This window comes from Bufo bufo, chromosome 5 (genome assembly GCF_905171765.1).
Source record: "Bufo bufo chromosome 5, aBufBuf1.1, whole genome shotgun sequence".
In the NCBI taxonomy this organism is placed as follows: domain Eukaryota; kingdom Metazoa; phylum Chordata; class Amphibia; order Anura; family Bufonidae; genus Bufo; species Bufo bufo.
This window is the reverse complement of record NC_053393.1, coordinates 215,382,705-215,400,709: the sequence shown is the minus strand read 5'-3', so window position 1 is coordinate 215,400,709 and position 18,005 is coordinate 215,382,705. Positions and strand designations below refer to the sequence as shown.

The 18,005-nt window shown below is 43.7% G+C and overlaps 1 protein-coding gene across 1 annotated transcript in view; it reads right to left on the bottom strand.

Moving 5' to 3' along the window:
- CNTNAP2 (contactin associated protein 2) overlaps positions 1-18,005 on the bottom strand; it is a 2,268,074-nt gene that overhangs the window by 1,213,320 nt on the left and 1,036,749 nt on the right. The gene's annotated exons all lie outside the window — the stretch shown is intronic.

The window sequence follows — 18,005 nt, the reverse complement described above, 5'->3', positions numbered from 1 at the left end:
AGCACATGGACACACCCACCCTATAATAGAACCTGATCTGGCAGCCATTTTGCATTCTGTGTTTTGCCAGTGTAGGGGAAGGTTGATTGTGGAGCAGGGACAGGCTGTTAGGGACACCAAATGTTAGCTAATAGGGCCACAAAAGTCCTTTTATGGACTGGTAAAGGTGTGCTATCGATTGGTGTGATATGCTGAGAGGTGTTAACATAGAAAGTATATTATAGTGCATTTGTATTGTGCAGCAGTTGTGTGCGGTTCTGCTGCAATACCGCAGCTATATAGAGGGACAAATGCTATTGGAACAACTAATTGCAACGGGTGTGATATACCTGTTGCCCCCCAAAAAAACTGATTGAGGGGTGTGATATACCTAATAATATACTTTCTAACATAGAAAGTATATAGTGCATTTGTATTGTGCAGCAGTTGTGTGCGGTTCTGCTGCGATACCGCAGCTAGATAGAGGGACAAGCACTATTGGAACAACTATTTGCAACGGGTGTGATATACCTGTTGCCCCAAAAAACTGATAGAGGGGTGTGATATACCTTCTTCCACAAAATATTGATTGAGGGCTGCGATATACCTGTTGCCCCAAATAAAAATGGCAAAAAAAATAATTAAGGGGTGTGATATACCTGCTTCCACAAAATACTGATTAAGGGGTTCGATATACCTATTTCCACCAAATATTGATTAAGGCCTGCGATATACCTCCTTCCACAAAATACAAACTAATAGTGTTGATCGCGTATAATTCTAATCACAAATTTTTATCGTGAATATCAGCACTTCAAGAATTCGTGAAGATCTAGAATATAGTGCTATATATTCGTAATTGCGAATATCCTAGATTTTTTTCAGCAGTACCCTCACTGCTTCTTGCTTGTGTTCCAATGAGAAGGCTGCAATATCTTTGTCAGAGTTTAGCAACATCCCTAGCAACCAATAGGAAAGTTACCTACCCCATACTTTATAAGAAACTCCCCAGCAGCCATTTTCTGCTGGTTTATTGCAGTTCTAAGAGAGACAGCAGTGTAATTGCTATGCATTGTGCTTTTAACTGGATCCTATTCCTTATCCAATTACATTAGATGTAAGTTAGCTCATATATATATAATACAATACAGATGGTTAGTGGGAGATAGTCAGTGTAGGTTAGGTAGTGATATAGTGTAGCTGATAGGTTCCAGTGCAGGGTGTTAGGTAGTGTGATAGGAATTACTGTTTCTCTGCTGTCCATACATACAGTGGATATAAAATGTCTACACACCCCTGTTAAAATATCAGGTTTCTGTGATGTAAAAAAATGAGACAAAGAAATAATTTCAGAACTTTTTACACCTTTAATGTGACCTATAAACTGTACAACTCAATTGAAACTGAAATATTTTAGGTAGAGGGAAGAAAAAATCTAAAAATAAAATAATATGGTTGCATAAGTGTGCACACCCATAAACTAATACTTTGTTAAAGCACATTTTGATTTTATTACAGCACTCAGTCTTTTTGGGTATGAGTCTATCAGCATGGCATATTTTGACTTCTTTGCAAAAACACTCCAAATCTGTCATATTGCGAGGGCATCTCCTGTGCACAGCCCTCTTCAGATCACCCCACAGATTTTCAATTGGATTCAGGTCTGGGCTCTGGCTGGGCCATTCCAAAACTTTAATCTTCTTCTGGTGAAGCCATTCCTTTGTTGATTTGGATGTATGCTTTGGGTCGTTGTCATGCTGAAAGATGAAGTTCCTTTTCATGTTCAGCTTTCTAGCAGAAGCCTGAAGGTTTTGTGCCAATATGACTGGTATTTGGAACTGTTTCATAATTCCCTCTAGCTTAACTAAGGCCCCAGTTCCAGCTGAAGAAAAACAACCCCAAAGCATGATGCTGCCACCACCATGCTTCACTATGGGTATGGTGTTCTTTTGGTGATGTGCAGTGTTGTTTATGTGCCAAACATATCTTTTGGAATTATGGCCAAAAAGTTCAACCTTGGTTTCATCAGACCATAACACCTTTTCCCACATGCTTTTGGGAGACTTCAGATGTGTTTTTGCAAAATGTAGCCTGGCTTGGATGTTTTTCTTTGTAAGAAAAGGCTTTCATCTTGCCACTCTACCCCATAGCCCAGACATATGAAGAATACGGGAGATTGTTGTCACATGTACCACACAGCCAGTACTTGCCAGATATTCCTGCAGCTCCTCTAATTTTGCTGTAGGTCTCTTGGTAGCCTCCCAGACCAGTTTTCTTCTAGTCTTTTCATTAATTTTGGAGGGACGTCCAGTTCTTGGTAATTTCACTGTTGTGCCATATTTTCTCTACTTGATGATGACTGTCTTCACTGTGTTCCATGGCATATCTAATGCCTTGGAAATTCTTTTGTACCCTTCTCCTGACTGATAGCTTTTAACAATGAGATTTTTAAGCTCTCTGTGGACCATGAAGCTCTCTGTGGACCATGGCTTTTGCTGTGGGATGCGACTAAAAAAATTTCAGGAAAGACCAACTAGAGCAGCTGAACTTTAAGGAGTTAATCAGAGGCACTTTAAATGAGGGCAGGTGTATGCTGACTCCTATTTAACATGATTTTGAATGTGATTGCTTAATTCTGAACACAGCTACATGCCCAGTTATAAGAGGGTGTGCATACTTATGCAACCACATTATTTTTGTTTGTTTTTTGTTTTCTTCCCTCCACCTAAAAGATTTCAGTTTGTTTTTCAATTGAGTGGTACAGATTATAGGTAACATTAAAGGTTGAAAAAGATCTGAAATTATTTATCTTTGTCTAATTTTTTTTACATTACAGAAACCTGACATTTTAACAGGGGTGTGTAGACTTTTTATATCCACTGTACCTGCTTCCACAAAATACTGATTAAGGGGTTCGATATGCCTGTTTCCACCAAAAATTTATTGAGGCCTGCGATATATCTGCTTCCACAAAATACTGATTAAGGGGTTCGATATACCTGTTTCCACCAAATATTGATTGAGGCCTGCGATATACCTATTTCAACAAAATAATGATTAAGGGGTTTGATATACCTGTGTCCACAAAATACTGATTGAGGGCTGCGATATATCTGCTTCCACAAAATACTGATTAAGGGGTTCAATATACCCGTTTCCATCAAATATTGCTTGAGGTCTGCAATATACCTGCTTCCTCAAAATACTCATTAAGGGGTTCGATATACCTGTTTCCACCAAATATTGATTGAGGCCTGCGATATACCTGCTTCCACAAATAATACTCTTCTCTAGGGACTTAGGCACAGGGTCATTTTGAAAATGACAGGCAGAGGAAGAAGCAGGCCGTTCCGCAGGGGTGGTAGAGGTAGGGCAGGTGCACCAGGCCGGAGCCTAAGTGTGAAGTTGGAGAAGGCGCATGCGATTACTTCAAAGGGCTCACCAGAGTTGGTTGAGTGGCTCACTCAGCGTCCGGCTTCTGCACCCTCCTCATCCTCTGTATGTGCACTGTCCTCACTCTTTGCTGTGTGCACACCCAAATACACCACCACCACCATAGCCCCTCCACTCGAGTCAGAGGAATTATTTTCCCATACATTTCCAGACCTTACTAATGCGTAGCCATTCTTGACATCGGATGAGGAAGAGGAGGTAGCAACGGCCGCCACCCAGCAGTCTTACGACAGTACCCATATCAGCCCAAGGAGGGAGGTCCCTGCTGTTGCTGCCTACTTCGAGATTTCAAATGTCAGTGCTGGTGAATGTGACAATGATGATGACATGTTGATGGACGTCACGTGGGTGCCCACAATAGAGGAAGAGAAGGGGAGTTCAGAGGAAGAGACGGAATAGCAGAGAGGGAGGAAAAAGGAGGAGAAGCAGGCAGAGCTCGCAGGGCAAAAAGCAGACTGCAAATGTATCTGGAGCGAGCCATCCACCATGCACCATGGCTCCGCAGTGTGGACTATTTTTAACGTGTCAGCTGCTAACAACAGTGTTGCCATCTGCAGCCTGTGCTGTCAACGCATAAGTTGCAGTAAGCCCAACACTCACTTAGGGAAGATTGCCTTAAGAAGCCATCTAGCCTCCCATCACCGAGCCCAATGGGAGCAACGCAGTCAGAAGCCACAAAGCCACACTCCCGGCACTCCACGTCCCACCTGTTCTACTTCTTCTCTCTCCTCCCATTTGTCCTCCACCGTGCCGTCATCGCGTTCATCTGGCAGAAGGCAGTCTTCCGTGGCCCAAATGTTCGAGCGTAAAAAGTTGACTACGCCGGATAACCCTCTTGCCCAACGGCTGACTGCTGGCTTGTCGGAACTGCTAACCCGCCAACTACTGTCATATAAACTGGTGGACTCGGAGGCCTTTAGAAAATTTGTGGCCATTGGCACACCGCAATAGTAAGTCCCTGGAAGGAAATATTTCTCCCACAAGTGCATCCCAGAGCTATATGGCTACGTTAAGCGGCAAGTGAATGTATCTCTGGCACATAGTGTCGGTGCCAAGATACATCTGACCACAGACACATGGTCTAGCAAACACGGGCAAAGAAGGTATATAACTTTTACTGCCCACTGTGTGAACCTTCTGACGGCTGTCAAGCATGTAACCCGTGGCTCCCGTGTGGATTTGGTGTTAATGCCATGGATTGCATGCAGGCCTGCCTCTTCTTATCCTCCTCCTACTCCATCCTCAGTCTCCTCCTAGTCTGACTCCTCCTAGTCTGACTCCTCCTTTTCCACTGCTACCACCTCTTCCACTGCTCCCCCCAAGCTCCTCAGAACCTATTTGACGTCCCAGGTGAGACGTTGCCATGTTGTGTTGCGGCTGTTGTGCCTGGAAGCCAAGAGCCACACCAGTCCTGCACTGCTTTCAGCTCTGTGGTCAGAGGCCGATCAGTTGCTAGCAATTTTACAGTTGGTAAAGTGGTGTGCGACAACGGTACTAATCTGCTGAGCGTGCTAAAACAGGGCAAAATGACACACGTGCCATGCATGGCACACATTCTGAACTTAGTCGTGCAGCGATTCGTTGCCAAATACACTGGGGTCCAGGACGTCTTGCGGCAGGCCAGAAAAACCTCTGGCCATTTTAGAATATCTTCCATGGCCATGGCTCGCCTTGCTGACGTTCAGCGGTGACACCACATGCCCGTCAGAAGTCCTATTTGTGACAGCCCGACGCGCTGGAACTCCACCTTGTATATGCTTGATAGGCTGCTTCAGCAGCAATGTGCCATTAAAGACTACCTGTACGAACTCTGCAGCAGAACAGGTTCTTTGGCGCTTGTTTTCTTTTCACCGTGCCAGTGGCTGCTCATGCGCGACACATGCAGACTTCTGCGGCCATTTTGATGAGATCACCAAACTGGTCAGTCACAGCCAGGGTGTCATTAGTGACATCGTACCTTACGTCTTCTTTCTGGAGTGTGCAATGCGTCGTGTCATTGCTCAAGCAGTCGAGGAGCAGGAGCTGGAAGATGAGGAAGTCACAATGCTGAATGAATTCCCAGGGGGGCTACTCCATCTTAGACAAGTCAGCAGGGGTCTGAAGAGGAGTCACAGGAGGATGGTGGCTGGGGGAGTAGGAGGAGGAGCAAGAAGAGCAGGCTTTGAGCGTGACTTTAAACTTTTCAGGGATCCCTGGTGTTGTCCATGGATGGGGGAGGAAACCATGAATGACATTCTCCTGGGCGATGAGCAGGAGCCAGGGCGCACCACCGCTTCCAATTTGGTGCAAATGGGAGCCGTCATGCTCTAGTATTTGAAGAGGAACACTGTATAAAAAGCATAAAGGGCAACGACCAGTACTGGGTGGCAACGAACTTAGACCCCCGGTACAAACACAAAATAGCGTACATGTTACCAGCATCACAGAGGGCTGGCAGAATGCAGCATTTCCAGGCCTTGCTGCGAGAGATGCTGCATTCTGCTGTTGCGGGCACTGGCAGAGGATATTCCACCCACAGCGAAACTGGTGCGGGAACCAATCCTACCGCGCCTGCAAGAAGAGGGCGATTTGAAAATGTGTTGGTCACTTCGGATATGAGATCATTCTTGCAGCCAACCCATCAACAGCCGCCCTCCATATCCAGCCTCAGGGAACGCCTAGACCAACAGGTGTCCGACTATATCGGGTTAACGGCCGATGTGGACGCTCTGAGAAGCGAGGAACCCCTGGACTACTGGGTGTGCAGGCTTGACCTGTGGCAAGAGCTGGCAAAATTTACCATGGAACTCTTGGCTTGCCCCTCATCGAGAGTCCTGTCCGAAAGGACGTTTAGCACAGCAGGGGGAATCGTGACCAATAAGCGCACTCGCCTAGCTCACGACAGTGTGGACTACCTCATATTTTTTTTAATGAATGAGGCATGGATCTGAATTTCCACATGACAGCCCACACATATCTACAAACACAAAAAAGGGGGTCCCTTTTTGTGTTTGTAGATCCCAATGCGTAGGTGCATGTCGCAGTGTGGCTGCAAATATACATTTGACAAACACATAGGGCAACAGCACTCTACAAACCGAAGGTAGAGTACAAAAGTATATTACATAGTAAATGCTATGCTAATAACTTAGAAATGCTTAGCAAATACATTTTGTACAAAAGCCCGTCTGCCGCACGCCAAGGCGATCTCTAATAAGATGGGTCCTAACACTGAAGCTCACCTGTTGGGTGCCATAACAGCGACCATGAAATCCAGGAAATGCAGGTCCCACTTGCATGCTGGGCCCCTGTTGATCCAAACACTGAAAAAATAAGACTTGGTGTAATCTATAGACCCCCTAACATCACAGAAGAGATAGAAACGCAACTGTATAACCAAATAGAGCGGGCGGCACATGCTGGTACAGTGGTCATAATGGGAGATTTTAAGTTCCCAGATATTGACTGGGGTCATGGTTCTGCCTCAACCGCAAAGGGGAGAAAATTCCTCAACTTGCTGCAGGACCACTTTATGGGCCAGTATGTAGAAGCTCCCACTAGGGGCGATGCTCCGTTGGATCTGGTAATTTCTAATGATGCAGAGCTTGGTAATAATGTTACTGTTCGAGAAACACTAGGTAATAGTGATCACAATATAATTATATTCCCCCTAAACTATAAAAAGAAAAGAGCAAAGACACTGAATTTCAAAAAGGCTAATTTCCCTGGGTTGAGGGAAGCATTTCAAGGCATAAACTGGGAGCAACTACTGTAGCAAAATAATACTGAGGATAAATGGGAGAGCTTCAAATCCACATTGAGTAACCGCACTAAAAAAATGTATCCCTTTAGGTAATGAGTATAAAAGGTTAAAATTAAACCCCCCATGGCTTACAGCTACTGTAAAAGGGCAATAAAAGACAAAAAGGGGGCATTTAAAAAATACAAATCTGAGGGGTCAACTGTAGCATTTTAAGATTACAAAGGGCTTAATAAAATCTGTAAAAGGGATATAAAATTAGCAAAGATACAAAATGAACAGCAGGTAGCAAAAGAAAGCAAAACAAATCCCAAGTTTTTTTAATATATAAATGCTAAAAAATCTAGGTCTGAGCAGGTAGGTTCCACTAAATAATGGTAAAGGGGGGGGGGGGGAGTCACTGAAGATAAGGAAAAGCCAGAGTTCCTAAATAGTTTTTTAGCTCTATATATACAAAAGAAGAGAAAAGAGCTGATATCTAGGGCGCCGGGGCTGTTAGTATATCCAGTGATATACTCAATTGGCTAACTGTAGATATGGTCCAAGAGAAGTTAAATAGAGTAAATGTGAACAAGGCTCCAGGTCCAGATGGATAGAACCCAAGAGTGCTTAAAGAGCTCAGTTCAGTCATTGCTGTGCCCCTGTTTATAATTTTTAAAGATTCTCTAGGTACTGGTACAGTGCCAAGTGATTGGCGCAAGGCAAACTTGGTGCCCATATTAAAAAAAATTATCAAGGTCCTCCAGAGGCAATTATAGACCAGTTATATTTAACTTCTGTTGTGGGAAAAATGTTTGAAGGACTCTTAAGTGACTATATACAGGAGTATGTGACTATAAATAATATTATATATATATATATATATATATATATATATATATAAAAGTGATAACCAGCATGGGTTTACCAAGGACAGAAGTTGTCAGACTAACCTGATTTGTTTTTACGAGGAGGTAAGTAAGCGGTGGAATAGACTTCCTCAGGATGTGGTCACAGCAGGAACAGTGGACAGTTTTAAAAAGGGTTTAGACGAATTCTTAAAAGTAAAAACATTAATGCTTATGAAAACATCTCAATTCCTTTTGGGATTTGCATCCCCATTTATCCCTTGGTTGAACTTGATGGACGTATGTCTTTTTTCAACTGTATTAACTACGTAATAATGTAAAGATGGAATGACAAGTGCAGACAATTTTTAAAGGCACAGAACAACTAAATAACAATAGGTACTACAAAACATTTTATTTTTGTATCTTAGCAGTGGAAGAAGTGTTTAGGTAGAAATAACAGTGTAAAATAACTAAAAGTAAAGAGCAATTGATTTGAGAATAATTCCTATAAATTGAGACAGTGAAATGCCTTTGGCAAGGAAACTGAAGAAACATAATGTGAAACAGAACAAAATTTGAATACCAAATCCATTCATTTAATAGGTGACTATTAACAATGAACACATTTTTTTAAACACACTATTGCCCTGAAAAGTCTAGCAAGGGCCAAATTGTTATGGATAGATGACTGGGTCAAAGTATATGTAAAATGGCAGGTCTTGTGGCATATTCTTTTTAGGCTACATGCACACGAATGTTGTTTGTTTCCGTGTCCGTTCAGTTTTTTTGTGGATAGGATGCGGACCTATTCATTTCAATGGGTCAGCAAAAAATGCCGACAGCACACCGCGTGCTGTCTGCATCAGTATGTCCTGCAAAAAAAATAGAACATGTCCTATTCTTGTCCGTTTTAGGCATTGTTACAATGGATCCACAAAAAAAACAGATGGCATACGGATGTCATCTGTTTTTTTTCGGCAGATCAGCAATTGGCGGACCGCAAAACACAAACAGTAGTGTTCATGTAGCCTTATACTGTGGTAAATACCTAAAAAATGTGACCCAAGCAAGGACAACCAGTGGGGATAGAAGACAGTCCGTATTTGCCAGCAAATTTTCCAAATGTCCATGTAATTAATCATCTATGGGATATGCTGGGAAAACATACCAAACCCATAAAGCGCCCCCTGCTACTAATGTCTTGTTTCCAGATACCACAGGATATTAAAAATTTTCTTGCTTAAGGTAACATATGCAATAAATTCACATAAATAAGCTATGTAATGAAACCTGTGGTGGAAAAAGCTTTTTATATATGGACATTCAATTATTTGGGGTTTAATTTGTGTTTTACAATGAAACATTGTCAACTAATAGTAAACTGCTCCACTAAATGATTCAGCAGCTCTTTTGCTCAATGGGGTTAATCCAAAAGTGTAAGCCATTTGCTTTTCTTCATATAAAAACAAACCTGTACAGATAATAACCACTCTTTCATAGTCAAGCTAATCTGTATAGGCAATTGTTAGTGGTCAGAATGTATATAGCTATATGTAGCAATGTTCCATAGTGACACGCTAAGGGGGAAATTCATAAAAGCTATCTATCTATCTATCTATTGAAGTTTCTTCCTCTAGTGCCAGAAGCACACCTCCCACTACTAATAAAGGACTGTCACTCTCAATTTGTGCATTATTTACTATTACCTATTGCTCTAATTTGGTTAGGGACTCCAATTTTTTATTAAATAAGTTCAATACAGTGCTAGAAAAACCCACGGGCTACCACCTACATCATAACCACCTTTTGGTCACAAATAGAAATTATATAGATATCTCATTATAGAATATAATAAAATCATGTTGTTTTTTTTTGCTTTTTTTTTAAACTGGTCATCTTATGCCATCCACTGTGATTGCTAATTTTTTGACAAAATGTGTTATGTTTTACAGACCTTTTATATCTCACTTGACAAGGTGAAGTAAGAGTAAATCGGACATGGTTTAGTTCTCCTCCTAAAGAAGCATTACACAAAATGCGCATTGAGGGGGCATGCTATCATTCATCTTCTTTTTTTTTTTTGCCACGTTACAATACGAGTTATATTAGTTATGGTTGCTCACACCTTGAAGAGCTACTACTGCTGGCTGACTTATTCTCTTTAGTTTATAGTAAGTTGCTATATTGAATGTTAAAGATGGTGTTTCATATTTAATTCCCCTACTATTATTATTAAATGTAATTTTTAATAAAAGAATATTTTTAAAAGGGAACACAGTTGTACTCAGGTATTTAATTGGTGTAATGGTCTAAAATGTGTCAATTTGCTCCAAAATTGCACCAAAATGTTGTACAAAGTAAGCCAACCTATAGGGGGCATAAGTGATAAAAGATAAAGCCAAAAAAGAGGAACAAATTCCAGCTTCTCAATAAAAACAACTGTCTTTATTAAACAAGTGATAAAAACTCCCATAGAAAAAACACTTTTATCTACGCGTTTCGGATTAAAACATTAGAATCCTTACTCGTGGTCATGAGTAAGGATTCTAATGTTTTAATCCGAAATGAATGATAAAAGTATTTTTTCATGGGAGTTTTATTGCTTAAAGACCATAATTTTTATTGGAAAGTTGGAATTTGTTCCTCTTTTTTGGATTTACTTTGGTGCTGTGTTCCTAGCACCTCCGTGCCTTCCAAACAATGAGCAGGTGAACCCTGTGCCTATATTGTATAAAGTGCTAAAAGATGCCCCAAATGTATCATGTAGAATGAACCACTTCGAGAAATTAGACAGATTGTTAAACTGCCTAAGTACATTGTCTAAATATTAGATGGGGGTTAATAAATGTACGTCATTGTGCCAAACAGCTAACTCAAATCTGGCTATCTATAATTCTATATTTTGTTAAATGGTCATTTGTCACATCTCAAGAAAAAAGCTAACAAATTGCATTTTCTCAAATTTTTAAAGCTATAAACAAATGTATAGTTAACAACTCTAATTTGAATAAAAATTGATTTTAAGTCCTCTAAAATCACTCCCAAAACTACAAGTCCCCACAAAATACTTATCATAGTGTAGTACTTCTGTACTTTAAAAAACTAACAATTTATTATTTAGTAATATGTAGTAATTACACTTCTATAACAAACACACATTAATGACTAATTTATTTGATTACCCACAGCTAATTACGTGTAAATGTAATTTACACATGGAAAATTGTATTACTGCATAATCATATCTCAGATTCAATATTATGAGTAAACAAAAAGCCGGTTACAACTTATACACCATAAATGAAAAAGAGACAAAGTAAATAGAGAAAAAAATATTGAAGTCACAACTTACGGGAAAGCTGTTAATTTACTGTTTATGCTAGTCATTTGTTACTACAACCAATTCATACAGTAAAAGAGACAAAAAAAATATAACAATGGCACTTTAAAAAGTAACTAAACTTTTAAACAGCGCTATTTCTAAATGTTTCAAACGTTATTAATTAGTGATGAGCGAGCATGCTCAGCCGAACACATGGCATGCTCGAATCTCCTCCCCGCACCTACAGGTAAGTACTGCCCTCACTGTAATGCCAGTAGCCATGTTGGCTACTGGCATTACAGTGATTGGCTGGCCGGAACATGTCATCGGGTGCTACAGTCAGGTCCATAAATATTGGGACGTCGACACAATTCTAATATTTTTGGCTCTATACAATACCACAATGGATTTGAAATGAAACAAACAAGATGTGCTTTAACTGCCGACTGTCAGCTTTAATTTGAGGGTATTTACATCCAAATCAGGTGAACGGTGTAGGAATTACAACAGTTTGCATATGTGCCTCCTACTTGTTAAGGGACCAAAAGTATTTGGACAGAATAATCATCATAAATCAAACTTTCACTTTACAGTCAATTACAGCCTGAAGTCTGGAACGCATAGACATCACCAGATTCTGGGTTTCAGTTTTGTCTTCAGCAAGTGAAATGCATGCTCAATCGGATTCTGGTCAGGTGATTGACTTGGCCATTGCATAACATTCCACTTCTTTCCCTAAAAAAACTCTTTGGTTGCTTTTGCAGTATGCTTTGGTTCATTGTCCATCTGCACTGTGAAGCGTCGTCCAATGAGTTCTGAAGCATTTGGCTGAATATGAGCAGATAATATTGCCCGAAACTCCTCAGAATTCATCCTGCTGCTTTTGTCAGCAGTCACATCATCAATAAATACAAGAGAACCAGTTCCATTGGCAGCCATACATGCCCACACCATGACACTACCACCACCATGCTTCACTGATGAGGTGGTATGCTTAGGATCATGAGCAGTTCCTTTCCTTCTCCATACTCTTCTCTTCCCATCACTCTGGTACAAGTTGATCTTGGTCTCATCTGTCCATAGGATGTAGTTCCAGAACTGCGAAGGCTTTTTTAGATGTTATTTGGCAAACTCTAATCTGGCCTTCCTGTTTTTGAGGCTCACCATTGGTTTACATCTTGTGGTGAAGCCTCTGTATTAACTCTGGTGAAGTTTTCACTTGATTGTTGACTTTGACACACATACACCTACCTCCTGGAGAGTGTTCTTGATCTGGCCAACTGTTGTGAAGGGTGTTTTCTTCACCAGGGAAAGAATTTTTCGGTCATCCACCACAGTTGTTTTCTGTGGTCTTCCGGGTCTTTTGGTGTTGCTGAGCTCACCGGTGCGTTCCTTCTTTTTAAGAATGTTCCAAACAGTTGTTTTGGCCACGCCTAATGTTTTTGCTATCTCTCTGATGGATTTGTTTTGTTTTTTAAGCCTAATGATGGCTTGCTTCACTGATAGTGACAGCTCTTTGGATCTCATATTGAGAGTTGACAGCAACAGATTCCAAATGCAAATAGCACACTTGAAATAAACTCTGGACCTTTTATCTGCTCATTGTAAATGTGATAATGAGGGAATAACACACACCTGGCCATCTAGCAGCTGAGAAGCCAGTTGTTTCATTACTTTTGGTCCCTTAACAAGTGGGAGGCACATATGCAAACTATTGTAATTCCTACACCGTTCACCTGATTTGGATGTAAATACACTCAAATTAAAGCTGACAGTCTGCAGTTAAAGCCCATCTTGTTTGTTTCATTTCACATTCATTGTGGTGGTGTATAGAGCCAAAAATGTTAGAATTGTGTCGATGTCCCAATATTTATGGACCTGACTGTATATAGTACCCGATGACGCATGTTCGGCTCATTCGTAGTCAAGGAGAGCTGAGCATAGGAAGTGAGAGAGTGTAGGGAGTGCAATTGAATACTTTTTTTGTATAAAAACGTTGCAGGGACCCAAAAGTCCTTGTAAGGACTATTGTGTGCGACAGCAGCAATATATGCTTATAGAGCAACCTGCGCTAAATTGCTCAGTGTTAGGGAGAGCTATGCAAAGGAAGGGAAAGACAGTGAGTGTAGTAGGAAGATTTTTATACAAAAAAAATTTCTGCAACCCAAAAGTCCTTTTAAGGACTATTGTGTGTGACAGCAGCAATATATATTTTTAGCGCATTCTGCGCTAAATACCGTGCAATTGGCCACTGTGAACTATTAAACTATTCGCGCCACATCTCCTGTGTAAAGTGTGCGCATCCTTAAAATATCATTGACATCCAGTGCACTTTTTCTGCAGACGGTGTCTGCTGTGGACATTTAAATTATCCGCGCCACTTCTGCTGTATAAAGTGTGCGCATCTGTAAAATATCAGTGACATCCAGTGTACTTTTTCCGTAGACGGTGTCCGCTGCGGATAGTAAAATTATCCGCGCCACATCTCCCGTTTAAAGTGTGCACATCCTTAAAATATCAGTGACATCCAGTGTACTTTTTCCGTAGACGGTGTCCGCTACGGACAGTTAAATTATCCGTGCCACATCTCCTGTTTAAAGTGTGCGCATCCCTAAAATATCAGTGACATCCAGTGTACCTTATTTCGTAGACACTGCGAACAGTGACAATAACTGTGGTACCAGTCCTCTATAACGTTTCCTAATCACAAATACCTTTGTAAATTTTTTTGCGCATACACTTCCAAATCCAACGCTACTGTACGTGTAACATACTTTCAAGCATATATCACATTTTAAATGAAGAAGGTGAGCAGTAAGTGACGGGGAAGTATCCGTGATGCTGATGGTGCACGCAGAGGCCGTGGCCCTGGGCGCAGTGAAATTATGCCTGCTGCAAGAGCACAAGAAAAACAATCATCCACAATACCTAGCTTTATGTCCCAGTTTGCAGGGCGGTGCAGGACACCACTCTTGAAGTCAGACCAGTGCGACCAGGTGGTCGGTTGGATTGCAGCAGATAATGCTTCCAGTCAGTTAAACACCACCCTGTCTTTCACCAAGTCCAGTCTCAATAGCCAGGAGTCTTGTCAACACAATCCTCACCATGATCCTTCTTCCTCCCACCATGTACAGTCTGTCCAAATAAGTGATCCCACACTCAGATATTCCGAGGACCTTTTTTCATCGCCATTACTTGATTTGGCCTCTCAGCAAGCATGCTTGAAGAGGGACATGAGATCTTGTGCTCTGATTCCCAACCTTTTGAGCATCCACAGTCACAAGAACATGACGGTGGGGAACGGCAATTAGTGTTTAATGAGGTGGATGATGATGAGACACAGTTGCCAATGAGTCAACCGCAATTACTGTCTGAAGTGGTTGATGAAGAGGATGAGACACAGTTGTCAATCACTGAGGTTGTGGTTAGGTCTACAAATCAGGAGGATGATCAGAGTGAGGAAGTGGAAGAGGATGGCAGCAGTACAGAGGGGGAGGGATCTGCAGCACTGCAGCAGGCTTGCAGAAATATCCCCTTGCAGAAATATCCCTTGCCAAATGGTAGATGTTCCGCAGTATGGCGCTTTTTTGAGGAAAGTGCGGATGACAAAAGAATAGTAGTTTTCAACCTGTGCCATATGAAAATGAGCCAGGGGCGTGAACACTAGCAACCTCACTACCAACATCATGATCTGCCACATGGCATCTAAGCACAGTAATAAGTGAGACGAATGCCTGGGTCCACAATCTGTGTCTGCGGGTCACACCACTGCCTCCTATGTTACGTGCTGGCCAATCCCCTGTCGAAGGCGCAGGCCCGGATGCCTACCGCCCTGCACCTGGACCTTCGCAAGCACATCAGAGACCTCATCCACTTCGTGTCCCATCGCTGCATCCAAATGTTTTTACCCAGGCCTTTGAACGAAAGCGAAAATACCCAGCCACCCACCACGGCCATAGCCACTAAATGCACAGTTTTCAAAATTACTGGCCCTGGAAATGTTGCCATTTAGGCTTGTGGACACTGAGGCCTTCTGCAGCCTGATGTCGGCGGCCGTCCCCTGTTACGCAGTCCACAGCCACCACTATTTTTCAAGGTGTGCTGTGCCTGTCTTACACCAGCATGTGTCCCGTAGCATCACACGTGCCCTGACTAATGTTACTGGGAAGGTCCACTTAACCACGGACACATGGACAAGTGCAGTCAGCCAGGACGCTGAATTTCCCTGACGGCACACTGGGTGAATGTTCTGGAGGCCGGCAGCGAGTTGTACCCTGGGATGCAAAGGTGCTACCGACACCAAGGATTTCGGGCCTTACGTCGATCAGGGTTTCCGCCAGCTCCTATGTTAGTGGCTCCAAACTCCACTTTTCCTCCTCCGTCTCCTCCTCCACTTCCACCTCCGATTATCTAGTGCAGCACCAGTCAGTCATCAGTCGGTAGCTGGTAGCAGTGTAGCACTTCAGTGGAGAAGCGGCAACATGCCGTGCTAAAGCTGATATGCTTAGGGGACAAACAGCACACCACTGCAGAGCTGTGCAGGGGATAACAGACCAGACTGAGCTGTGGCTCTCGCCACTCAACCTACAACAAGCTTGGTTGCTGGCTGATAATGGCCGTAACTTGGTGGTGTCACGCGAACCATGAACCAGACGTACAACAAGAGATAAGTGAAAATAAGAAGGACTTCTATTGAAAATAAAGCTGTAAAGCAAAAGTCCAAACGGATGGTGAAACCGAGCAGAGTCTTTGCGAAGCCAGAGGTCAGGAACCAGAAAGGGTAGTCAGACGAAGCCAGGATCAGGAACCAGCAGGGTAGTCAGACGAAGCCAGGATCAGGAACCAGCAGGGTAGTCAGACGAAGCCGGGATCAGGAACCAGCAGGGTAGTCAGACGAAGCCAGATCAGGAACCAGAAGCAGCAGCAGTCTTAGAAGCATGTGAACACAAGAGGACCAAGCAAGGAACTGAAGCCACAGACCTCCTATATATATGAGCTAGGCATCCAGCTCCTCCCAGGGGAAGGAGGAGCCCGCAGGGTGGAAGGCTACAAGAACCCAGGACCCAAGACTGGCCGCCAGCACATGTCAAACGAAGGAGAGCAGCAAGCAGGTCAGACCATGACAGTGCCTCCCCCCTCAAGGGCCCCTCCTCCGCGGAGCACAAAACGGTTTCTGAGGAAGCGTGCGTGAGAAGGCTCGGAGCACAGGCACGGAGCATGGTCATTGCGGAGGGAACCCAGGGAACGCTCCTCTGGACCAATAACCACGCCAATGGACCAAAACCTGCAACCGACCGCGGACCAGTGCGTGAGTCCAGGATATTGCTCACCTCATATTCCTCTCGATTGCCCACTTGGACCGGACGAGGCGAGAACCGAGGAAGTGAAAACGATTACACACCAGTGGCTTCAACAGGGAGACATGAAACACGTTGGAGATCCGCATGCCAGGAGGAAGCCGCAAGGGCATAGGGCTACCCGGTTTTACCCTGCGAAGCACTCGGAAGGGACCAACAAAGCGAGGCGCCATCTTGGGAGTGGGCACTACGAAGGTTGAGGTTGCGGGTGGACAACCATACACGGTCTCCGACCTGGTAGGAAGGAGCAGGCGCTCGTCTGCGGATCAGCCTGGAGTCTCTGGCGCTGCGCAGAGACCTCAAGGGACTTCTGGATCTGTACCCCAAGAAGGCACGTAGGACGGAAAGGTGATCCTCCACAGCCGGAATATCCTGGGGAGAGAATACCTCCGGTAACACGGCAGGTTGGAACCCATAATTGGCCATGAAGGGAGACGTCCCAGAGGAAGAGTTCACCGCCGTGTTCCTGGCAAACTCAGCCCAAGGCAGGAGGTCAACCCAATTGTCTTGGTGATCGGAGACATAGCAACGAAGGAATTGCTCCAAGGCCTGATTGGATCGTTCTGCGGCCCCATTGGACTGAGGGTGGTAGGCCGAGGAGAAGGAGAGATGAATCCCCAACTGGGAGCAAAAGGCGCGCCAGAACCTGGACACAAACTGACTCCCCCGATCCGACACAATCTCCTTAGGCAAACCGTGCAACCGGAAGACCTCCCTGGCAAAAATCGTGGCCAACTCTTGTGCAGAGGGTAACTTCTTGAGAGGAACACAGTGGCACATTTTGGAAAACCGATCCACAATCATGAGAATGACCGTATGGCCTCGGGATGCAGGGAGGTCCACAATGAAATCCATCCCCAGGTGTGACCATGGGCGCTCCCCGGTGGCTATGGGTTGCAGAAGGCCCAACGGAAGGTGCCGAGGGGACTTACTCTGGGCACAAACGGAGCATGCCGCTACATATGCGGCGATGTCGGAATGTAGGGTAGGCCACCAGAACAGACGTGAAACAGCCCAGGACAGGCGATTCTTTCCAGGATGCCCCGCGGTCTTGGAGTTATGGTAGGGTTCGCAACAACCGAGTGCGAAACTCCTCAGCACCAAAACATCTGCCGTTGGGTCTCCCAAGGGAGCACCAGATTGAGCCGCCAAACATCTGCTCACCCCGGGGAGAGGTCAGGCTGGTGCGAATGGCGCCCGGATCTGATTCGGAGGCTATGACCGAAGTCGGAATCGACTCCTCCCTGGACAGCTCGGAGTACTGCCGTGATATAGGCATCCGCCCTGATGTTCTTGGAACCGGGGTAGGTAGGAGACCACGTAAT